This window comes from Phalacrocorax carbo, chromosome 9 (assembly GCF_963921805.1).
Source record: "Phalacrocorax carbo chromosome 9, bPhaCar2.1, whole genome shotgun sequence".
NCBI classification, from domain to species: domain Eukaryota; kingdom Metazoa; phylum Chordata; class Aves; order Suliformes; family Phalacrocoracidae; genus Phalacrocorax; species Phalacrocorax carbo.
In genome coordinates, this window is record NC_087521.1 from 25,918,670 (window position 1) to 25,944,900 (window position 26,231).

At 41.1% G+C, this 26,231-nt stretch overlaps 1 long non-coding RNA gene across 5 annotated transcripts in view; it reads right to left on the reverse strand.

The window, feature by feature from the left end:
• The window catches only part of LOC135315036 (uncharacterized), a 142,592-nt gene extending 116,596 nt beyond the window's left edge, over window positions 1–25,996 (reverse strand). For 4 of the 5 annotated variants that reach the window (XR_010374480.1, XR_010374481.1, XR_010374478.1 and 1 more), the window contains exon 1: window positions 25,833–25,996. This is a non-coding gene — a long non-coding RNA (uncharacterized LOC135315036). Of the gene's footprint in view, window positions 1–17,536; window positions 17,665–25,832 lie in introns of those variants that run through there. The other variant, XR_010374479.1, reaches the window with a different exon arrangement.
• Window positions 25,997–26,231: the final 235 nt, after the last annotated feature.

A 26,231-nucleotide genomic window follows, 5' to 3' on the forward strand; every position in this document is an offset into this window, starting at 1 on the left:
ACCAAAAAACAGGCTTTTTTTCTCATTAAATTGTACATATTCTCTACACACACTTTTTGCTGTAACCACAAGTGAGACAGGAGAGAAAGAGAATGAGAACACTCTCAGTTTTAAGCTGTGGGGTACAGGCCCAGGGATTGATGCGGTCAGGACTCAGGCAGGTGGCACAAACTCAGAAACAGATTGATGGGTCCTGTGGGAATTTCACTAGCAGAAACTAGCCCAGAAAGGGTTGGCATAGGGGGAGAGAAGGTAGGTGGGAAGGTAGAGGAATGCCAGAGACATCCATAAGTGTTGGAGAGGCATTTAAACATAATTTCTCACATTAATATAGCCCACTAGCTCTGGTCATTCAGTTGTCTGCACAAAGAATTGTGCTATGCTGCCAGAAAGCTGCATATCTATGTGGACAGGTGGAGAATTTCAGCCATCCCCTTCTCTGCACTGAGCACTTATTTTCTTGGGATGAAATGCTCCTTGGGAGGAGCTGCAATGGGCAGGAAAGCAAAAATATTGTGCCTGTTCATACATTCTTTTCATACAGTTTGGAGAGCACTGCCCTTCTTCCTTATGCTCAGCACTGGCAGATAATACGACTTCCCCCTGGAACCACATGCACTGTGTACGGGTTGAGTCCAACATTAACCTACACAGCCATTCTAAGTAAAAACACATTAAAGAGAAGTGTACTTAAAAATAGAGTTGTAATCATGTACTGTACTCAGTGTGCTTAAATAGTGCACGTAATATAGTTCAGTGTAAGAACCACTCACTACTTGGGTTTCTAACGCAAAGGAAGATATAAAATGGAATTACATTTCGCCTGGAACTAATTCTGGAGTACATCCAGTCCCATGCAATCCATAAAAATTCCTGTGTCAAAATGATGTCTCCCGTTGTCTTGATGCCTTGATCAAAGTTTCAGAGTTTTTCATTTCTGACATCCTCTACATTAACAAACTTATACTGAATATTTATTAATCTAGCTGCACCACCACTAGAGTTCTGCTCAAGAATCTATTTCTTTGCAATTTTTTCGTCAGCATTTGTAGTAGCAAATGCTCTCTAGCTACTAGAGTAGCTAGTCCTCTTCTGTATACCTTTGGCACTTGAAAAGGTAGTGAATATACAAACATTACTGCAAAAATTTCCCTTTCACCTGCAACCACCTTACAAGTTACATTCTTTACTTATGAGCCACTGATGAATAGAATACAACAATGTAACAGTAATTCTTAGCCCTCTTGTAAATAATTCTAAAATACAGAGTTCTCAGTAATCATAGAGATCTTCAGAAATTAAATTAGCATCCTCTTGTTATATACTTATGCTTCTGGATTTTCATTCAGGTTTCCCATCTGAACTGAAACGAGATAACCAATTTCTGTTGTTACTTAAGGATTTTTTTTCATTTTGTTTTCCATTTCTTTCAGTTATTTGCATGGCAGTATCAGAATGACAGTATGCCAGAGCATATGGAATAAAGGTAGAATACACAAGTGTCCAGTATTTTCATAAAGTCTCTCCTAATCTTTTGAAAAGCCATTGGAAGAATGAGAAAAACTAATCCACATTATAACATAATAAAACTTCTTAAGATTATTTAAAAGACGTGTAGATGTGGTGCTTAGGGACATGGTTTATTGGTGGACTTGGCAGTGCTAGGTTAACAGTTGGACTTGATGATCTTAAAGGTCTTTTCCAACCTAAACAATTCTATGATTATTAAGTAACCCCTGCACTCCTGGTGGGATACAGGTTACTCCTTTTAGCTGTAAGCTCCAGCCAGCAGATGGTCGGTGCCCTTGATGTGAAAAGCAGCAAAGTGCAAAAAGGAGGAGTCTTACCAGAGGATGTGCACAACGACATACCTGCTTTCCCCTGACTGGTGCACCAGCCGGTGGAGGATTTGATCCAGCAAGATAGGAATGCATGATTAGAGACTGCCAGTTGATAGAGACTGAATACATATGAGGGCTAAGCTTTTTTAATCCAAATTCCTATTAAAAACAATAGAAATGTGGGTGTACAAATCCCTTAGCCTCTGTCCAGCCAAAGCAACTCCTATTCCCCCAGCCTCTAGCTGCTACCCAATGGTTAGCACCGCTGGTATAATTTTTTAGAAGGATTTTTTGCACAAAGAGACTTATTAAAAACAGAAAAGAATGTGTTGTGCCTCTGTAGCCAGAATCATAGTTTAAAAATCTGTGGGCTGGATTTTCCTGAATGCTCAAAAGATATAAAACAGCTATAAACCCATAGGAACCACCTAAGCTCAAGTATATGGCTGGTTTTTATCTCCACTGATTAAAACAGAGTATGTTTATTACTGGAACTGGCACAGCACACTTCCAGAAGAGGCAAAAAAAAAAACATGTTTTCATTAATATTATTTCCATTTTAAACACTTTTCTCCATTATTTATTGGTTCAAAGACTATGATTCACTTTAGGATAACTTAATATAAACCAAAAATATTTTCATTTTATTTATTTTACGATTATGCTCTTTTGCTATAAATAGCCACCAAGCTATCAGGCCAACACTCTCGAGATCCCTCTTCTGCCTTCCCATTTCACTCTACAGCTGGATTGACTAAGGAGGATAGTTACCTTTTTTGAGCAAACAAGGTGCAATTCTTGTCTCTGTCCAAGGTGAATTTCACCCCAGGAGGACCAGCACAGTGCATATTTGTGACCAGATCCTGAACTACTTGTACAATCAGCTCTTCTATTAGTTTCTATTTAAGTAATGTGACTTCAGTTAGATATTTGTGCATTTGCCAGGAAGGGGGGGGGAGGGGGGGCAGGGGGAGAATAAAGCAGCCCTTTAAAAACTTTCTCAAAGCGGTTGGAGGACAAGTCAGCTGATGAGTATGTTTATTGCTCTTAAATAATCTGGGAAGCAAAGAGGACCATTTCAGTGTTGGGAAACCTGTTACCGAATAGACCAGACACTAGGTAAATTGCTGTGGGTTTTTTTGTTTGTTTGCTTGTTTTATTTGTCTGCTTTGTTTATGACTATCAGGGCAAGATTATTATTTTTTTTCCGTTACAATTCTTTCTGAGATAAACAGAGATATCCATTGTCAACCCAGCATCCTAGGGTGTTAGCTGCCTGCCTGCCAGAAGCCCAAATCCATGATATTACAGAGACACTGCCAAGCTTCAGCTAGTGATCCAGTCATTGCCCAATGTTGTTCATAAGCACTAATAAAACTGTCAGGTGTGACTCAGACCAGACTGACCAGAAGTGACTACTGGCTCTAGGGAAGGGCTGGGGGAGCCAGGGACACAGGTAGTATTCTGGCCACCTTCCTAACAGAGGTAAAAAATAAATTATGTCAGACCATTCTATTTTGTTCCATGTTTATGGCCCACACATTAAGGGAGAAACAGAAGACAGCATCTCAAGTTTAGTGAGATTGTGACAAATGCTGCACAATGTGCCCCCAACGCTTTCATCAGTAAATCAGTAGAAGAAAGTTCTGCAAAACACATTACTATATGATTCTTGGATGAAAACTGCATTGTTATTGATTTGTTTTGAAAAGGTTGACTAAAGCCCAGTTAGAAGTAGAATGATAGAATATTAAGATACATTTCAAATTTGCAGGGCATCCGGCTCTGAAGAGTAGAAAAACCTTCACAGGACAGGTTCAAAGAGTTCTCAATTAATCATTGGCTGTGAAATTGGTCAGAAGAAATAAAAAGACAAGTTCTGCACTGCAGCAGAAATATCACATGCAAAATTACAAAGCAGAGAAAAGCAAGTTAGCTACAGAAAGATCTTAGATACAACCATGCGCAAACGGAGTTAGCACCATGATTCTCTTGCAAATATGGCATTTTATGAGAGGTAATTAGTCCACACCTCTTGGCACTAGTGATATCTCAAATCTCAAAATACACTCCGGTTTTGAACTGTATGTTTCAAGATTTGTGCAGACAATCTGAAGAGTTCAGAGAAGAGAAAAAAAAAAAAAAACAAACAACCAGGTTGGAATATACGATCTAGGAAGAAAAGCTGAAAGATTTGGGTTTGTTTAGTCTAGAAAAGAGACTGAGGGAAGACATAAGTCTTCAAATATGTGAGATGCTGTTATAAATATGACAGTGATCAACTGTTCTTCATGTCCAGCAAGGTTAGAAGAATAGTTCCGCTTACCGTGTGGCAAAAGATTTGTTAGCTATGAGGACAAAATAACTAACAAAAACAGCCATACACTGGAACAGCTCACTGAGACCGGTCATGGAATCCTCATCACTGGAGTCCATTATGGAAAGGCTAGACAAATCACTGTCAAAAATAGTCCTTGGCTCGGCCACAAAACAGAGAGATGGACTGGTCGCCTGAGCTCCCTCCCATTCCTACACTTCTATGATTTACTAGGGAATATGCAGTTTCTTGCACAAGCCACTCTTTTTTAGGGGTTTAACAAGTCACACTGACTAATATATTGCATGCAAAAACCTCTATCCTGATGCCAAGTATTTCAAACTCTATTTAAAACTTTACCACTGTAAAAACTGTTATGTTCTAGCAGGAAAATCCAGGAAGTAGTACTCTGCAATATTATCGTACCAAGGGAGAAGCCAAGTAATTTCAAAAGACCTTTCAAAAATCTCATGTATGACCACAGGACAAGGTCAGAAAAGGCCAATGACATTTCTCTGTCAGAAGGTAAGAAAACCCAAACACAGTTGGGGTTGTCACAGTCTGACAAAAGCCAAGACACAGCAGTGGCTGAAGGCTACATAGAAATTGATTCAACACACCGTTACAGCAGGAACTCTCTGGCATCCAGCACATCTTGTGTATAAAAACTAACATCTAACAAGCTGATACGTTTCAGAAGGTTTCATCCTGAAGCTACCTAGAGATGCTTATAACTGATGAACCTGGTGAATTTATCAAGCACATCAGGCATTAAATAAGTAAGGAATCTCTGAATACTTAGAGCATTGCATTAGAAATGTAAATACTTATCGTCTGGATCAAACTATAATCAGTTCTTTGCACGAGAGCGTAGAAAGCACTTGTGGATTGTAAGCCTCACCAAAAATCCCATTACAGACCCACTGACAAAGGCATTGCTTCATACAATGTGTGACACATCTACTACAAAGAACCCAACTTCTGTCTCAGACCTTGCACACCACTGAGTAAAAACAGGAAAAAAAGAAAGGAAAACGACTCCAAAAGAATTTACAAGAATGAGAATATATGTTAAAGGCAGCAGTACTATTGGCTATGCCAGGAAATACCCTTGGAAGAAATAAGTTTGGTGACTCCACTCCACTCAACTGATGAAAGCATCAAGCCTAGCAAAGGCCTGCATAGACAAAATAGCATGCTGTTAAATTCCAGAACAAAAAATCAAGTAAAGCTGAAATCTTTAACACTTGAGAGACATCATCATCTCCACAAAAGATCCACTGGAATAGCTATGCTGATCTGACATGGCATAATTCAGAAAAGTCTTCAGCTTCAGAAGTCTCACAAACTTCAATGGCATCCAGGCAATTGGCGATTGCTGTCTTGGTCAGAAAGATTCTCCTGAGTTGTTTCCCCTCAGAAGCATTTCACAAAAGCAGCTGAAGACAGGCTGGAAGAATGTGGTATACCTGCAAGGAGAATTCATAAAAACAATAGCCAAGGGACTGGCAGAAGCTCAGTTTTCTTGCTAAAATGTTTAATGCAAGTTTCTGCAAAACATCTTTCTGTTTTAGGACATTTCCACATACAGATTCTGTTTTTCAGAGATCCCATTCCTGCATTCCTTGCAAACCCAAAACACCCGCTGACATCATTAGGCAATGCATTGGCATCAGAAACACAGGACTAAGCCAACAGAGGTTGTGGGTAGCCAAAACTGTGCTGGAGACAGTTCGTCCCGGTTCGGTCAAACTAGCTTCTGAAATCACAGCTGGTTCACAAATTGTGAACCTCCTAGGGTCCTAGCAGACCCCACTCCCCATTCCTGCTGGCAACTCTTTGAGAAGCTGATCCACCCATCCTCAGTGCAGATGGCCACGCTTCTCCCCTCCTCAACCCTCACAAGCTAGGACCCAGAAATCCCTTCTCCTATGCTTAGGGAAGCAGCTATTCCTGCTTCCTGGCGCAGCCGCACTCCCATGCTTCCTGGCCTCACTCCCGGAACCAATTCATATGCAATGGGCTACACATCCTGCTGGTGGAGAAGGGCTAGGAGGGACTGTCTTGAAAAGATTTAAAATCTTATTAATGAATACAATACGAACTTCAAAGTCCTACTGGGGAGCAGTATTTGTGTAATGGCAAGAAAGAAAAACAAATGTATCCTGAATCCTGACACTACTAAAGGCAGTGGAGGGAAACACCCAGGGAGCCAGGGTTTCAATCAACAATTGATTTGAGTACCCATTCTTGTAGTGGATGGAAGGAATCTGCTTGAGAGAAACGTAGGAAAGGAAACTACAGATGGAAGGAAAACAGAGATCACAAAGGCAAAGGGCAAGGGTTGAAAAAGAGCCAGAGTGAATTATAACAAAAGTGGCTAAACCAAACTTGAACCCATTTTAGTTAAAATAGGAAAAAAGCTTTGTTAGTATTAGCTAAATAGGCCTCCTGTAAAGAGTCAATGAGCCCTTCATTTTCTGGTATTTGTACTTTGGTTAAAGAACCTTTTTCATCCTTTTACAACCCACACATATGACCACCATGTAACCAGGTGTATATAAAGTGCAGGGAAGCTTCAGATTCAGGACTAACTTTGCTCTCAATCTGGCAAAAGAATTTTGACCGTTTGCTTGTAGGGCAGGGAACAAATCCAGCCCTTGAGGCAAAAGTCTCTTCTTCACATAATCAGGGTCAGTTGCCCCCATGCAGCTGACAAAAACTTGGGAAGGTTAGCCACCTCTCTGGTCCTGAACAAGTTATGATCTTCTACATTTCTGACAAAACCCAGTTCTTGGATGTAATAGGTCTCATCCAGCCATTTACTGCTGAAGGTTGTGGATGTGTGACCCCTTGGATGAACCCTGAGGAAAATACAGAATCTCAAACACAAAACTCTCTTCAGAAAATCCCTTTCATGTGGGGGGACCACTGTAAAGAAAAATAATTTTCCTTTTCTATATTACAGTTGGCAGTTCAAGATTAGATTGTAGAGTTGGTTTCTCTGGACAGAGTACTGCACCAGTATTTCAACTGCAGCACACTCCCATCCAGTAAAGCAGGCAGACAGAACCATGATTATTAATTTTTTTATTTTTCAGGCAATGATATTATACAGGGAGAAAAGAGAAGAAGATAGGACAATATCAGTATGACTAATATATTTAAATTAATCAGCTACAGGTCTGAACTTTCTTTCTGCAAAACTGCCACTGAAATCCAAGGACCAATTCTTTGTAATAATTTTTGTTTTCTCAGACAGCATATCACTGGCACAAACCCTTCATCAGTCCTCCTGTCAGTCTCCTTAGATATTGGTTGATGTTCAGAGATTGAACCCCCTGGACTATGGACATCATCCACTGGGAGAAACCCCATTTTGTAGTTCTCCTCCTATCTGACTGCTCCGCAGTTCAGCACCTTCTGCTACTCATACTCTCCTCTACCTCCTTATGAACATCAGTTTTCCTGCTTCGGTAGAGCCAGTGTACAGCTATTCCAAAGAAAGAAGCCAAGAGCTTTAAACACTCTCCAGATTTCTCCATTGTATTGTTTGGCACATACGGAAAACAACTTTTGACACTATGAGTGTTTTTCATTATGACGGGGTGAAAAGATCCAAAACTACATCTCCCATCAGGTATCACAACGTGATTTTGACAGTTCTGAAGACAGCATCATTAGCTACATTAGCTACGTTACTCTACTAATGTCATAATAATCATTATTACAGGTGGATCAAAAATAAATTAATCAGCTGAAAATTAACTAAATATAAAATCTACGCACACAAAAAAAAAAATCAGAAGTATTATCATACTTAAGCAGACTGTTTTTCTATGAATACATTTTGTGCTTGATTTCCCATTTCCAGAATAATTGTTATTCTTACTGCTATATTCACTTGCAACTGAGGAATGTGACATAGTTCTTCAAGCCTCCTTGAAGTTTACAATAAATTGTGCAGCCAGACCAGATTGTTTCAAGCTTAGCTTTTAACTTTACATTTGGCTGTGGGAAAAAAAAGAAAAAAAACACCAAACAGTGTTTTCTTCAATCTTTTGATTAATTTCACAGAATTTCCAGGAACACGTAAGCCACATATCAAAACTTTGTAATTTAAAGTCCCATTTTGGGATCTGGAAGAGTCTGCAGTTAATATTCATTGCCATTACAATACTTTATCATGCAGTGGAATCTGTGTTCAACGGCATCAGACTGTGGGTTTAATTTAAGAGCACTTTTACATAGATTAAGGCAAAATGTTCATGAAGTATTTGATAGTTGGAGGAAAATGTTTTTTGAATGAAGCAATAAATATAAAATGTCACAACCTCCTTTTACAGCAGGTTGAATTAATCTTTTGCATCCTTGACCAAGTCTGAAGCAATTCCGTTGATGCCAATGGAATTAAACTGCTGTAGGAACACTTTGGGTAGTCCTACCCCTTTTGAAATCAGTGGCAAAACTCCTACTGACTTCAGTTCCCATACATGTAGCGCACAGGCACAGCGCTGCTCTTGGTTGGCCTACTAACCTTTGTGACTCAACACATGCTGCACTTCCCGTTTGCAGTCTCTGAGGTAAGCCCCCTGTGCTGTTGAAGGTTCCTGGCCTAAGGTATCGTTTTCTTTGTTTACTGTCTGGCTGCATAGATGTCTGGCACAGATTTCAAAGTACAGTAGCTCAAAAATATGCTCAGTGCATATGTGCATAAACCCTGTAGTGGATTTCATCACACATCCTGCATCTGAAACTAAAATCACGTACCTACTGCTATCTGTATTATTCATGGTTTGCAAGAAGCAGGTAATAAAATGAAGCCATATCGGTAGCATGGCTTAGTAGTTTAACATCATTGACTAAAGTGGATGTATTCCAGAATGACATCAAGTAAACGAGTTCAGGATATTTTTCTTTATGTGTGCAAGAAAGAAACATACAAAATACTCTGAGAGACCAGCATGGTTCACCTAATCCAGTTTCCATCTGTGCCAACATTCACAGCACATACAAGAAATTCTGTACAATACAGTTACTGAATTACATTTCCTCCACTTCTGCAGGGCTTGGCACAGTCAAATGCTCCAAACAAATTCAAAAGCACGTTAAAAAGTACCAACTTAGTCTCAACAAAACAAGAGTCTCAGAGCAATAAGAAAACTGTTCTATAAGCTTCCAGGGAGGTTACTTACAGTATTGGCTGGACTAGATTGTACTAAACTTGCTGAAGTCAAGCATTCAAGCAATATTTAGTTTACTTAACCTAGTGATCCAGAATCACAGTTAAACTGCCCAAGTGAACCAAGGCAGTCATGGGAAAACACAGTGAGTTAGATTCTAGCCTGCCTTTCATATATCCTTCTCTGTCCGGCTTCAGTGGAACATCAGAATTACTCATGCCACCACAGACAGAGTTTGTCCCTTTTTCAGATTTTATTGCTGATTTTGTATTCGAACCTACGATTACTTTACTACCAGCCCTTCTAAAAGGGCTGATGAAGCCATGGCACAGCAGCAGTACTGGAGTCACAGTGAATCCCAAGTTGTGATAGACCCTTGGGACCAGTGTCCCTTCTCAGGCCTTGAATTTCTCCCAGGTCATGGATGTTCGCAATTTTGACACAGTGAGAGGCAAGTTCTGGCTTGTTTGTTCCAGGCTAAACAAGAAAAACAGAGAAACATCAAGGACTTGGGAGGAATAAGCAACTCCTCCTTTACTCTGGACAGGAGGTGCTGCTCTAACAGGAAAAATCTGACCAACAAGGCTGAAATCTGGCTTTTATCCACTCCTAGTGGAATCAAAACCATTATACAGTCTAAATGGCTGAATAAATTTCTTCCAAGTCAATTAATGTCAACATCCTTGATCTTAAACTATTACCTCATCATAGGTGATTATTACTGTCATTCAAGGACAGGCAAAAATCTGGTGTAACTTTCCATAATCTCTACTACACATCTGAAGTTTGACAGAAACACAGTATGTGTTTGTGAGTAGACAAGCATGGATTTCTTCATGTAGGAGGGCTAATCATGTTCAGTTTCCCATATTTTTTGATCAGCTGATCCTAGAGAGGATTTCCAAAGTCTGCAGTCCAATTCTGGCTCCAAAACATAGCCAGCTTGCCCTTGCTGTTTGGCAAGAAACAGCAAAACTGTGTTAACCATTTCTTTCAAGAATACATGTTAGTAACTGCCAAATGACAGTTGTAATGACCCTGATGCATTTCTCCCCTTAGGGCTTTTTTGTTTTGAATCCAGTTGCTGCCCAAGCAGGAAAAAAAAACATTCTTTGCCATGAACTCACCCATCACCCTGAGCTTTCTCCACCACCACCAGCACTATACCTCGTGAGAATAAAGAAGCCACCTCCTGCCAAACGAAGAACTACTCCCACCTGGGAATAAAGACACCAGAGCATGCATTAAGGGCTTGAAGTAGAGCCTAGTGAAAATCAAGGAGTCTTTCCATCAGCTTCGGTAGGCTTTTGGTCAGGTCCTGAAAGTCTATTTTTACGCATTCACTCATTTTTTCCCTTGTTTATTTAAAGAACCATTTCTCTGAAATCCAGACAGAAATACTCTAATATTTTTGGTATTGTATCAGGGCAATGGTTTAATCATAAGTTAAATTAAGAAATGCCACTGTCTGCAGCCAAAAGAGGCTAACTCTGACATACCACCTGTGCACTGCTTCTCTGGCTCAGCATTGACCTTGGTTGACAGGAACATGTGCCTGAAAATTGCACCCAAGAGGAAACTCATCACAACATGAACAATCACAATAGAATGATAAACACCCACACTGCACAACAAAGCTGCCAAACCCTCACAGCAGCCAGGACTCTAACTGCATCTGGAAGGAAATATGCATGTACCAAAAGAACATATGTGTGCATACATGAATATGTACGTATGTGTTTACACACACTCTCTTGCTCCACTTTGTGCCTAGAGGGCCATGTTTCATTTTGTAATAAAATGTATGTGTAAAAATATCTTTCTGCTCCCTTATGACAGAAAGAACTAAGATTATCAGGTTCCCTATATGCAATTACAACAGAAAGTTATGACGTCTTGCAGTGATTTAATCCTACTGATCCACTCACATACATTTTTCCCCTTGACAAGATAACTGAGGTGTTTAGCTTTGAGTAGCTTGGATTTCCTTTTAATAATTTATGTTTACATGCTCCCACAAGATCATCAAAGCTGTGAGAAGACCATAAAAAACACATTCGGTAAGAAACTAGTCTGACTGTGTTTCCTTTTAACTAACAGAAGAAACAAAAATATGTAAAAAACATTTTAAATGTTACATGGATGATTTTCTTGCACATGTGGTCTTACGCAAGATTCCTGCTGTGGAAGTCTAAGGTTGGCAGACATCTTCAAAGATGAACTGAAGAGCCAAAAGAGCTTTATGGGCTCAAATCTGTTCGCAGGCACAGGTACTTGCAGAAGAGAACACAATGCATTCATGCAGAAATGACTCAAACCGTGAAAGATCAGATATATTGTGGTTATGTTAACTGTTATGTTAATGTTCTGTTATCACTGCCAGAGTAAGCCTTTCTGCAAAAGTGTTTGAAATGGAGAAACGACCTGGTATGCCAACGAAGACTGAAAACAGTTCTTGCTTTCTTCTATCGTCTTTCATCTAAAATATTTGCTATCTCCTGCCATCTCTAAACATGCATAAACCAAGATCTGTGAAGCACAAGTCATGGGGGCGAATAAAAGGAGTTGAAGGTGCTCAGTTCCTCTGCATGAGAAATATAGTTGTAGCAACACAAGCAAGATTGCAAGAAATCCATTTTTCCTGTGCCTGCATGTCAGTCACAGGAGATCCATATCACTCATGTATGAAGGCGACAAGGAAAAGAGTTGCATCTCTGGTGAAAAGTATGGATATTCAGGGTTTAGGGATAGGTGCATTTGCAATCTGCCTGTAAAAATGCCTGATAAAACTCCTTCAATTTTGAAGGCCAGATCTGACACCTCTTAGGTAGCTTTCACACTGCAAGCGCCAACTCTGCTTAAAACGTGTGAAACCCTTGGTGTGGCTAGAAAAAGCTGCGGATCAGCTCAAGCAGCAGATCCTGCAGGGTGCTCAGCCACTACAGTTCCTTTGCAATCCCTGGCGGGGTACATTCTTCCTGCTCTTACCCACATGTGTGCATTGCAGCATTTAGTCATGTAAATAAGGGAAGAAACAGTGGTGAGGATGCATGGTTTTGTTTTTGTTTCAAAGACTGTCTGTGCCTGTGCCTGCAGACTTGCCAAAGCCAGATGGTGTAACTCCGCATAGTGTTACTCTGCAAGATGGGCCAGAATCTTCCAGACGCTGGGTGTGGTGGGTGCGAGGCCGCTTCATTAGCTGTTTGAAGCTGCGTGGGTAGTTTCCATTGTGGTCTAGCAGCCATGCAGGACGCACCCAAAGAAGCTGGGTAAACTGCATACAGGAATTAGCCCACACTAAATTCCACGCTTCCACAGCTGGATTGCTACCCATATCCCAGCTAGCTAGCTGAAAGCGAGGTAGATACATCTCCAGCGAGAGGAGACAGATGAAAAATTCAGACAGGAAGCCCTTCCTTCTGCATCCTATAGCACAGAATGCCACCCTGATGCTAGAGAACAAGGTGTGAAATGTCTCCCTTGAAATAAAAGTGAGCTTAGTGAGAAATCAGTAGGTAGATCTACTCAACAGAGTGTCCCAAAGCGGGAAAATACCAAACTTCCATGGCTTCAACTACTTACCTGGAAGTCCTGGAAACACTGACCCTAAAAGGAGTGACTTCCCACTAAGGGTACACAAAACATGGAAATCCCAGTAATTTCCAGGCTTCCCAGTCACCTAACAGTAAATGCCAACTGAGAGCTTGGAAGCCCTGCAACAGGCTTCCAGGCAGCCCACAGAGCAGGGCTGCCAAAGGACCCCTGATCCTGTACAGCCCCACAACTGCTCTACAGAGCTGACAGTCAGTCACCTGTCAAATACCATTTTCACTGAGAAGCCAGAGGAACCAGGGAGCACATTTATTTCAGAAATAAAATGTTTATTGCTTCCAGAATGAAATTATCTCGAAATTTCTGGTTGGCAGAAAAATTTCTTTTTATTTCCCAGATCAATTTGGATGAAAAACCCCACACAAAAAAAATTAAAGAAAACAAGATTTCCCATGAACCAGAAAATCTGTTCTTCAGCCAGTTTCAATTGGTAAAAGGTGGAAGGGAGAAAAGGAGGGAGGAATATTGTTAACTAGTATAAATCTTGATATGTTTATATTTACAGACTCGTTTTCATGTAATCAGAGATGTTGATACCAGAAGAAACAACCACAACTTCTTATCTAAACCTTTCTATGAGCTCAGATCAAATTACCAAGGCTTAACAAGTTACCACATGGCAGCTGAACCATGTAGTCTTTGTACATCCTCAGCCCTTAACTAGCGCAAGACAATGTGATTTAACTTAATCATTTTTGTTACAGGCTGAACCAAATTTCATTGCCTTAATACACCACAGCCTAAACGTATACACACTTGTCACATTTCACCTATAGAATCATACAATATCTCAAGTTGGAAGGGACCTGATACATAGTACCTCCATAATCTGCAGCAATTTGAATAGATGTGTAAGAAAAGCGGCAATAATTGACTTGCTGCACCATTACTTTGCTGCTCTACTGTGGTGCCATTAGGAGCACCACATGAGACCAAGGGTCACAACTCTCTTACACAGCAAGCAGGAGCAACAGCTGTTACTCTACCAGTTACTAATTAACTGAACTAATTAACTAATAATTAAATAACTACTATCACTATTTACCCAACTGTTTCAGACCAAGTTTATGCCTGAGTCTTATGAGAAATCTCTCCCAACCACAAAACATGCTCAGATAGTGATCTGTGGCACATCACTCCTACTAGCGTAGGGATGTGCTGCTATCTCCAGTTTACAGATTCAGAAGGGAACCATATTTACTCTAAAAGTCATGCAGGAAATCTGTGGTGTAACAGTCTCAGATACAACAGACCCCTATGACCTTTTCACACACCTGTATCTTCTCAATGATTTGTTCTTTGAGACTACAGTCTGTCTTGGTTTCCTAAATTAGTTGTGAGGAGTATTAGATTATGATCATCGAGAATGATGAGACTGTGCCTATTGCTATCAACTGGAGCTTTGCAACTAATTTTAACAGGAGCAGGCTCATTAGCTTCAGAAATGCAAAGATACCACAATGGTCCTCTCATATTGTAAATAGAGCAGTAGGTTAGTTAGTAGTTAGAGGGACTATGTATATATGTATGTAATAACAGAAACATATATTTACAATATGTATGTTGTTGAAACAACACCACACTTAAGTTTTACTTTTGTAGCCTTGGAACAATCTAGAGACCCATGAAACATCCTGCATCTAACCTGTGCTTTGTTTACTTTCTCAAGGTCTCTGTTAACTTATCTCGTAGTCCATAACATTACAAATCTAACACAGATTTCAAACTGCTACCATTTAAAGGAACAAATAGCCTGCATCTATTTTACCCTAAAATAGAGACTGAGGGGAAAGGTACATGTTTCAACACTGAGATCAATCTACAACAGCACTAGCCGACCCTTCTACAGGACTGTCAAAATTAAGGATCAAATATTCCATGCTTTGCCATATTAAGAACATGCTCACTTCCCATCATTTGCTGCAGTTCTGGCAAGTCGTTAAACGTGTAACATGACTGATAGAAGTGTTGTTTTTAAAGGTTGCAAATGTTTTAGCACTAAATACTAAGTCACTGAGAGATTCCAATATGTATGGGATCAATTTTTCACCACATTTCATCAGTCTTTTATACTGTGAAAACCAGTGGGGTTACTCTGGCATAAAACCAGTGCAATGGAATGGAGACTCATGCCTGTGGTCACTAACGTGACCTAGTTGTATATACAAAGGAATATGGGAAAAAATATTAAGAAAGGGTGTCAAAGCCCAAACATGTTCTAAAATGACTTTCCAATATGGCAATAAGCAAAATCAACATTATTTTTTGATAAACACTTTGGTAGCATTCGTTAGAGATTGTCCAAGTCTCACTTTTCACTCATGATTGGGACCACAGAATTTATGTCCAAATCAATAACAGAAAGTTGCACCACCTTGCCACCAAACTGTGGCCGTGCCTGCAGTAGGTCAAACTGTTTGGGTGGCACAAAGACGTCACGTGCCATCCAAAGTTACAGATGGAAGCAAATTCCAGCAAAAAGTCTGACATCATTCTAGCTGTTAGGCTGCGCTGTCTCCATTTCAATTCTCTCTCAGACAGTTTCTTACTGAATCCAAGACTATCTTTTGAGTTTTGCCCTTGGTTTATGTTCTCATAATAATTACACACAGTAAATGTCAGACAAGATTCATGAAGGCCATGAGAAGATAGGCCAAGCAGTACAGAAGAAATTTCTGTGCTAGACAAAGCTATGAGACACAACTCATGAAGGATTGTAGTCTGGAGAAAAATGGCTTGGCAAGTAAAAATGAAGGCCATAAAGTCACAGCCTTCACTGAGAAAACTCATTTAAATCAGCCAAACATGAGAAGGTCCATACTGCTGTTTGCTCCTTTGGGTTTGTTTTCCTCAGTTTAGAATCAGAACTGCCTTTGAGCTCTTTGTGCCAAACTCTTGACAAGTTTCATTTTGAAAACTGACAACAACGAGGAAGCTTTTAACTGTTTTTATATTAATCTACTTCAAACTCATTTTTATCTAGCTAGAGGCAGGGTTTAATCAATTACAGGTTCTTTAAAGAAGGCCTCAGCTCAACTTAACCACAGTTTACACTGTGGCCTACATTACTGAATTCCAATGGCATTTAACTTTTCAAGGTCTTTCTTTAGAGTGGTAACACTGATCTTTACATGATACACAGACAAGGGTTTAGGAAATGCCAGCTGGTTACTCTTGAAAGGATTCACTGATGGACTCCACCACCACTAATGGAAAACTGAAGAATGCACTTAGCCAGAACGATGTCAGATGTTAGGATTTCTCACTACCCATCTCACACACACACACACACCCTCTTTCATGATTACTGGGAAGCTCCTGGAAGAGCCCAATTTTGCATTCCCTGCAAACCCCCAGTTCCCTTGGATTTCACTGACAATTTTGAGTTGCACAAGCATAATTCCCTCTCCAGTTAGTAACTTCTGCCAGAGCCACAAAAGGCATGACTCTCCTACAACCGTTAGCCAGAAGATTTAGACTTTTTGAGCTCAAATTGTCAAAGTATCCTCTAGCTGGTAGTTCCAGGTTCAATTCCTGGTAATGATTAGGACAATAGTTACTTCATGAAGAACACAGAATCTATCTCCAAGTGCTTCAAAAATTCTTATTATAGAAGAACATCTTTAGTCTGATTTTAGTAGGCATAAATATATACCCACATACTACCTCAAGATATGATTGGGGGGAAAAAGCATCGAAAACTGATTTGTAATAGGAGATGCAGATTAATAATAAATGGTTACATAACACAAAATGGCACATAATATTAGGAATCATTAACTGCAATAAAAACCAGATGTCACTGTGTCTGTAACAACCCTGCAAAATTCTACGTGTCTATAACCTCTGGGATTTTTCTTTTACATATACACTTACATGTTAAAACTTCCAATTTCCATGGCAAAGACCAGTCATGGAGCTTTTATGTCTGAGCTTATGAGGTTTGATAATAATTTTCTAAAGTTGCCTGGGATAGAACACATGAGAACTGCAAGCAGCTGACTCAAATAATCACATAATATCATCTGTGTATGTAGGTACAGCTTGTGTTTAGGAGGAAAAACACATTCAGTGAGAGAATGACATCTTTTCAAGGATTTAAACAAAAACGCAAAAAAATCAAAGGGGAATTAAGGCTTGCAAGCAAGAAGATATGCAGCAATAATTGCATAACAACCTCCCTGCAAGGCCTTCTCTCTGCCATCCTTAAAATGCATGCTGGAAAAAATACAACAGGTCACTCCTAAACATTATTTCGTTAGTAGGAAAGAAATGCTGGTAGAAAAAAAAATGCAGTAGCTAATTTCCCTGTGCCACAACAGGATTATTTATTACCTCTTCTCTAAATGTAGAGTTTTTCTGTTACTACAGAAATCTTGACTATACTTCAAGTTATAATATTAACCAAATCTCTCTGATTTTCTGCATTGTTGCTTGAGGAAGCTCACTGTACGAGCACATATCCTTTTCTATGCTGTAGCCTAACACAAAAATTGTTTAAAATCCCAACTGTGGAAAAACTTCTGAAAGAGCTTATTTTGAAATTCCCCTCCAGGCAGTGGGGCATGCTTATCTGTACTTACATGTTTGCAGCTCAGAACCCGAAAGGGCTTCAGCAGGTTCCTCTCTCCCCATGCACACTGGTCTCTTCAAATCCTACCAACCATTTAGAGAACTCCAGCTCTCAGCTAAATAAAATGCTTAATATAATCGCAAGTGGACAGTCTAGTCAACCCTCATCCTGTGAACATATTTGCTGCCAAAGGGCACCAAAATTCTTCAAAACACTGTGAAGAACTTTCTTCCCTTTGGAAAAAATGAAGGCCGTTCCATGTGTTAACTTGGACTCACACTATCAACTGCTTTCTCCTACCTCCACAAAACACATTTGAAATTATATTAAGGGCCTAATATCATGTTGTAGGTCTATGAAAACTCCTCCATTCCTGTAGCGACCAACTTCTACAGACAGATAAATTAACAAATCTTGGCATGTAAACTGGTTACACTCTTGTTGTCGGGAGCAGTAAAAGTCTACATATTTACTTTTTTAATCAAGCTGAAAATTATAATCTGAAGCAATAGGATGACTTGACTTCTGTCTGCATAGAGAAGAAAGTGCAAGCTGTTGCAGAAAAAATAACATTTACTGATGATATACAAATTTTAAAAGAGAGACAAGTGTGAACAAACAAAAGCTGTTTCATCACATTCCATAATAGAGATATGCAAAGGAAATGCCAATATGCATTACATTAATAAGATGCAGTTACTGGCAGGAAATTAACCCTTTCAAAATCAGTGATGCTGAAAACCATGAGACTGGATTTCCTCATCTCCCTGCACAGTACATTGTGTTTGGTCTATCATGGGAAAATCCCCTTCATTTTAGTCAACTTCAAAGTTTATTTTGGTGCAAAATTCCCCTCAGATACAGTGATGTGACCACTTGACCTAAGCCATAATGTGGTAACACACATACATACTACTCTTCCTCCTACAGCATCTGTTGCAATGTATGCTGTTTGCATGCCAAAAGCTCTTTCACTGATAGACTGTTTATTGGGAAATTAGGTAAACTGGCCAACTATGTGTACCAATTAAAGGTAAAACACTGATAAAAGCCATCTAGAAGAACAGACAAGCAGGGGTTTATAACGAGAGAGCAAGTTTGATGGAGGGAAGAGCGGGAAAAAAGATAAAAATGGTCTCTGTAAATTAGTCCAGTTCAATTTAATTAGTGTATGTATACATCATGTATTTACATGTCACCATGATAATCACAGGGTGCATCAAGAAACAGTATACCTGTATGAGCAGAGGCCCAAACAGTCCAACAGCTTTGTACAGGGCTCTGCTGAGAAGACTGGCCAGGAAAGGTCTTACGCGAGACCCCTACCAAAACCTGCAGACAGTTTGTAATGTGCTCCCTGGCATAGCCAAGACACTTAAAAAGTGAGATGACAGCTGGGCATGGTTTTGTGGAGCCTAGCAAGGCCCACACAGGGCAGCTGTGTGCCTACATTCCTTTGCAGACCTATCTGCTAGAATTTTACTCAAGTTTACACAGGCCATCTGTGTAACAGCCAAGTGACGCCGCCAGTGCACCACCGCCCACCACACCAGAGACTGAACAACGCTGTCTCGCTCTTTTTGACCACCTTCTGCCACAGCTCTCTCCACTCTAAGCCACTGATTCGGAAACAAAAATCCGTGCAGGGCCACTTCTCATGGAAAGCAAAATTAAACATCCTGGGCACGAAGCTGTAAGGAAGTGGGGGTCTGAGAGGCAGATGCCCTAGCAGGAGCAGATCTGGTACTGGTAAGAGAGCCACTGCCTCAAGTAGATTTTGAAAAGCTTACATATTGCACAGTTCCTTAGCTACTCCACACTGTGCTTCTGTACAGTGCACTATATAATCTCCCAGTGCAGTAGGTGGGCTGGTTATTTTTAAAGTGCTTTAGATGAGTTTAGGCTGATTATTATGCCTCTTTGATTTTCCTCCTTTTTGCAAAAGAGACTGAGTTTTGACTCAGAAATAAATATGTCTGGCAAAAAAAAAAAAAAAAACCAAAGTCAGGCTTTACATAAAATTTATATTGAACATAAAATTAAGTGTAAGTACAAGACAAATCATTTTGATAAGTGGTTAATAAGTTAATAAAGATACTATTCATCAACCCACTGGAGCTGAACATTATAGTGATTTATAATTCTCTGGAATGTTTTCTACTGGTGTTTTTATAACTGCTTACACCACATGGTCCTCACATGTCTAACAAGCTCTGCAGGAGCTGTTTGTTATTTAGGAAAAGCATATTAATGAAATCTTAATAGAAAGTGAGTGACCAGACAATATATTATATTATATTTTACAATCCATACATGAACTAAAGTATTTACCAGACCATTCTTTAAATAACTGTGAACGTATTAAGCCAGTGATTCATGCATATTAAATAAACAAGAAAGTAAAAGCTTGCAGTGGAAAAACTCTTCTCTTGCTGTCAAAAGTGGAACATAGTGAGCTGCAAAGCACTAATAAATATATGCTGCTGAATCAATTCTCAGGTTAAAGAGTTTGAAGCTCAGCCTTAGGAAAGTGTGTGGATAATAAAGTGTCTCATTAATTCATCCTGGCAGAGGTAAGAGAAGGATGTTGTATGCACTGTGTCCTTCGTCGTGTAGCTGGCAGCAATGCTGCTCTCTCCTAGGGCTCTGCCCGAGTAGTTAAGGAAGACCTCACCACTCCTCCCTAAGGCAGGCACTCGGTATTCAGACAGCACTGACAGCTGCTGCAAGAGAAGGGTTATGAACTCTTGCACTTCCACAACTCAATTTCAAACGGACTTTCAGTGCCAAGAGTATTGCACAAAAGCCTGTTTACAGATTAGGAAAATGAATAGGAAAATAATGCAGTTGCTCCTGTGTCAAAATTTAACTGAACTCTACATATATCCCCAAGGTCCTACGATTCACATCCAAATGCAGACTTAGACACAGAGGACTAAGGCAATTTTAATACAAAGAAAAATTCTAGAAGAGCATTGTTTGAGCTTTTTCAACTAGTTAGAAAGACAAACTAAATGGCCAATTTATCCTGGAAAGCATCAGATCTTTTTTCACAACTGACTGTGATCTGGTCAATAGGACACAAGGCTGGACTCAGCACATCTATACTGCATGTGCCCTCTGGGTCTGAACTCAGGGCTTGGCCCAACGACTTACCATTCCTGTGTACAGATTCAGATGCTTACCTCCCTCCTTGTCTCTCCCTCTCTTCTCTGTGACCAAACACTAGCTGTATTAACACAGCTAGTGTCTTCTTTCCCTAGTTTCTTCTAGATGGCTTGACTTTGAACTGGAAAGGAGCGGAGCACAGCAACCCCCAACCTTTACCCATACAGCAACAACTAACAGCAACTTCTGTCACCATCTCTTTGCACTGAACAGACATCCATGAACAAACACACCCTTGTACACTAGCTCTCCCCAGGCCCCAGGAACCCTGGGAGGCTGCAGAATCATCAGTAAGAAAACCCACAGCCCAGAGTCTTGACATGAACTGTGTGGACTGGCAGTAAGTTACAGCACAAGCCCAATTAAAGTTTGAACAAAGTGCAGCTACAGACAACCCCTCAGTTCTGTTTCCAGATCAGATAATGAGTTGTTTGTGATTTTGGACACTTTTGTTTGTTTGGTTTGCATCTTTTTGAGACCCTCTTTGTGTGTCCTGCATGTACTCCCAAAAGTTATATCTGGACCAGGACTATTTCTCACTGTGAGCGCTACATCAGCAATTTAGTGCACTGGAGAGCTTCTTTTTCACTCAAATTTGCCCTTGTACTTGGAGTCCTACGGCATGTACTTGAGAGCATCATGCTCTCACTGGTACATGGAAAGCAGTTTTCCTTCTACGGGACCCAAGTGTGATGTTGCAGGGTACCATCTAAAGCATCGCACTTGCAACATGAATAGTGCGGCACTACTTCTCATCTACACAAACACGGTACATCCCTAAGACCTGCAGCCGCTGCAAACCTTGCTGCTGGCAAAGGTGCAATGTTGACCCACAGTCCTGGAACCATGACGGGGCACGCCCAGTCAAACCCTGGTCTTTTTCTCTTTGCATCACAAATACATTCTGTGTGTTTATACACTGTTTGGAGCATTTTGATATAATTCTGTATCATTTTGAAAAGTTGCAAAGTCCACCAGGACCACAGAAAATCTCTGGAGAAATGGGAAAAAAGCAGGAATGGGAGGTAGAAAATAGAAAAATTATTAGCGGTAGTCTGCGAACTTCATGAACCCATAACAGAAACCCCAGATGCAAAAGGCAATATAGAGCTAAATTCCAGCACCCATTACTCACCCTGCTTTTGCAACATGAGTAAGTCATGCACGGAATAAGATACTGCCCTGCATGAGACATCTAATATAACCTGGACCACAGTGCATGAGAGATTTTCTGTCCCAAAAGCAAAGAAGAAAAAATGAGTGAAAAAGAAAGTAGAAAAATATGGCAATGTGGAAGTTCTAGGTCAGTATATTATCAGAAAGAAGAAGTATGAGTTGCAGTTACATATATAAACCCTGATCTCTGATTTCAGAGTCGATACACATACCATGCTCTTGTCAGGCATTTGCTTAGGGGTAGATGACTTTGCTGGACGTTAAGTACCTTCTGGAGGGGAGGAGGGGGTTCTGGTATTTTTCATCATCTTTAAACTTACTGGAATTTCTTTCCCACTTTGTTCTAGCACCAGCTTAGTGTTTTCCAAGATTCTCTCTAAGTGTACCCTGCCCAATATTTGGGCTAGGCAGACTTTAGAAATAGAAGGGAAGCAAATGAGGAAATTGCCTTTTGCTTTTTCATTCTCCCCTTACTTTTTCAACCTTTCACTGTTGCACATAGATTGCAAGTTGCATTCCCACTGAGAAATGCAGGGCACGCTAAATAAAGGGTAGTTCAATCAAACCACAATCTCCGAACACTGCTTTCTGTATGGCCAATTGTCCAGTCTCTTTCTGTCCTGTTCCATCACCAGTCACTCTGTTGCGAGCCTCACATTTCCTGTCTTCTTTCTCTGCTCTCCAGACACCCTCTCCTTTCCCTTTTTCTCTTTCACTTCCTTCTTTTGCTCCTCTATGCACAAGGACACACCTCTGCGCTACCATACTCCATCTCTCAATAATAAAACTGACATTTTGTATCAAAATTAAAAAGCTAAATAACCATGACTAACGATAAAGGAGGTGGTAAGACTTCAAGAACAATGCACCAAGGAAGCAAAAATATCTATACTGGGCTAATGTAATCGCTCTGTGGTGGACAGAAGTGAACACTTACCAAAAAATTGTGAAAACACATTGTTTGGAGCAATTCCTAGCTGAGAAGGTCTTAAAATTTCCATCAATTAGTGGTTTGGGGACTTCCTGTGTGGCAGCTGGCATCCAGATCACCATATTTCGTACCCATACATTAACTTCCTCAATGAAGTTTTCAGTGCCCTCTCATTTTTGTGTTTGTGAGAAACAGTGATGAATTATTGTTTGAAACTTTTTACACAACTAATATGCGGTGCTTCCGCTAGCATCCTATATGATTGCTGTAGTGCTACACCCAGTCCATGTAGCCATAAAGTTTTGTTTCACATCCAGTCAGTAATCACAATCTGGTATTATCTTCCACAATATTAAAATAACCAACCAGCATTATATCACATCTATTTCCTAGCTTCAAGCAAGTGTTTAAGGGCAACTCTGGAACCATCCACATTTCTCAAAATACCTTTTCCAGTTCGTCACTCTGTAGTGCTGGTGGTTGTATAGTGCAATTAGCTTGTATGTTTTTGGATGTAAGCCTGACAGCAAATGCCAGCCCCTGATTTTCCACAGCCCAGACTGCACACATTCACAAATGGTTGTAACACTTATAACAATGCTTTGTTAAATGGCAAGTCTAAAAAGAGGGTTAATGTTGCCTTAAGAAGATCAGATGAGCAAGGTAGTCACTGCAGTAGTTTTAGCCTACTTTTCAAGAGTTATTGGACAACATGTGATATATTTATAAGCAGAACAGAGCTCGTATATAACTCAGAAAACATGATTTTCAAGAAATTTCAACAAATCTGAATAAAACCCCATAGGGTCCTTTCAGGTTTTGTTGACAATTTTTCAAGAATCTGTGTAGTTTCTGCAGCTGAATACCATACGATTTGCAGAACGGGTTCACTCAGACACACCCAAGTATTCTTGTAGTATTCTGTTATTTACAAGGCGCTCTGTTAGAACGGACAGTTATGATTTGGCTACACTCATTACTTTGTTTTAATTGTCTTCAGATATTTTCACGTGTCTTGGTCTTGATACTGCTGGGCCTCCTAGCAACAGGAAGAAACTTAAGACTTGATCCTTCAAAGAATTCATGACCCCAACCCAAAGAGTCCCATTGATCTCAGTGAATTTGGGATCAGGTTAAACATACAGAACACTACCAAGAGCAACAGCAAAATCTAAACCTGAACTAGAGGAATAATATGGCCTGTCTCTATCCTTGTAATTTTCTGGAACAATACCACCTTCACAGGGGGTGAAATTCTGACCTTACTAACATCACTGACTAGCCTTCTACAAAAGATTTCACTGATAAGGTTTCACTGATGCGTACGCCTTAGAAGTTAATTCACTTATGCTGTTATTTCTAATTTGAGAGAGAGCTGCCTAGAAAATTCTCAGAATGTTTATTCCTTAAAAATAATTACCAAAAGGAAGATGTGACAGCTGGAGAACACTGAATATATAAACTCAAAAGCTTAAGCGGTCAGTTCCAATTTTTCATATATCTGATGCAATTTTCTTAACGGTTGCAGCATAATTCTAAGTTACCAACAGGGCATTCATCTTTTTCATTTCTTTGCTTTCCTTTTTCCTTTAAATTTGCAGCTGCAAATCAATGCAAACTCATTCAGTGATTACCCAGGAGAAAACTTCTCTTTTGTAAAGTGAACATTGTGCTTTCGGGACCTCTCTGAAAACTTTTAACAATGTTCCACCCTTGGGCCTTTCCATCCTTCAATCCCTAGCTTGAAAGCTTGCATTCTCACTACCCGTCCCTTTTTAAATATGCTTTTGTAAAACTTCATTGAAGTGAAAAATGCTCACGAAGAACTCTGATCTATTATTTTAAATAGCAAAGGTAGCTCTCCTGCTTCGATCCTGGCATCTTACAGATTTTTATTTTTTTAATTTTGTCCAGAAATAGCAATAAAATACACCAATTCCCAGTTTCCTATGTTACAGCCAACAAACTGATTATATTATTACTGGATAACATCACCTCTTTGGAATTAGGCTGCTAGCTGAGGTCTTATTATAGTAGTGAATTCACACCGCCACAGTTAGCAATGTCAGCATTTCTATTATAATAGTCTCTTCCTCCTCCTACTCTCTTTTCTCAAAGGATTGAAATTTGGACTTAAAAATGAACTTAAGGTTGAAGCACTGACAACATAATCCCAGTCCACAAGTCTACGGCTTATCATTTTAGCACATTTCTGACAAATAGTTTTGGAGTATTTTTAAGTACAGGCCCAGTCATGCCTTCTTCCTACACCCAAAATTTGAGCATCTATCCAGACATCGTAGCGCTCATTCCCATTAATTTTGTGGCTTCAGTTTCTTAATAAAGGAGCTTTTAATAATATCTTAATTTTAGGGAACAACTGCTTTTAAAACTGTGCATCCAATCAACAGGGTGGACTGCAATATGTATGTTGCCACAGCTTACTTCAAAAATCTGTTTCAGAACAAGGGTGTCATGCACGAAGCACGCTTCTCAAAGGCCCTGTCGGTGCTGAGCTACGCAGTGTAAATGATCTGAAAAGGCTCCACCTGGGACCTCGGAGCAGGAGCGGGAAGCCCGCTGCTCGCTCGCCACGAAGACATCTGCCGCACGCTCCAGCTGGGACGTGCCACGAGGGCTCCATGGAAACCACATGCAGCTGAAGCCCTGCAGCGTGTTTCCTGAACACGGCAGGCCTTCCTCGGCGCACCACGCCGGTGCTCCCCGGCGCTCTGAGTCCGGGTTCCTCTCCAGGTCTTTGCCGCCCCGTCCCGCCCCGCCGTTCCTCGGTGGTGTTGGCCTCTGCCCGGATTGAATGCAGGCGCCCTTCGGCCGGGGCACGCCGCCGGGACCCACCGGGCGCCCGGCGGAGCCGAGCCGGGGGCAGCAGCCGGAGGTCGGGCCATCCCCGCCCGCCCAAACCGCCCCGCGCGTTTCGCCCTCGGCGCGTGGGGGCAGCCCCGCCGGCCGCATGCCCCGGGGCAGCCACACGAGGGACGGCCACCCCCTCCCGGCCCCGACGGTCACTTACGTTGGGGGCGGGCGCCGCCGGGCGCGCCGCCGGACCCCGGCCCGCCTCTGACGGGGGGCAAGGAGGGGGGGCGGCCTCCCTTTCGGTGCCGGCAGGGTGAATATTTGCCGGGAAACCGGGCGTTTATTCCACTTTGCAGGAGCAGCGGGGGCCAGGGAGGCGCGGGGCGGGGAGGGAGGGGAGTGAGAGGGGCGGCGGTGCCCGGGAAGGGGGTCGAGGAGCGGCCGCGACGTGCCCGCTCCCCGCTTGACCGTCGGACCCGCTAACCGGCGGCTGCCGCGGGCCGCCGTGAGTCACCCCCCGGCCGCGGCAGCGTCAGCCTCGCCGCGGCGTTGGCAGCCAGACGAGCCGCGGCGCGGAGCCGCCGCTGTCCTCGGATGAACCCGGCGGGGCTGCCAG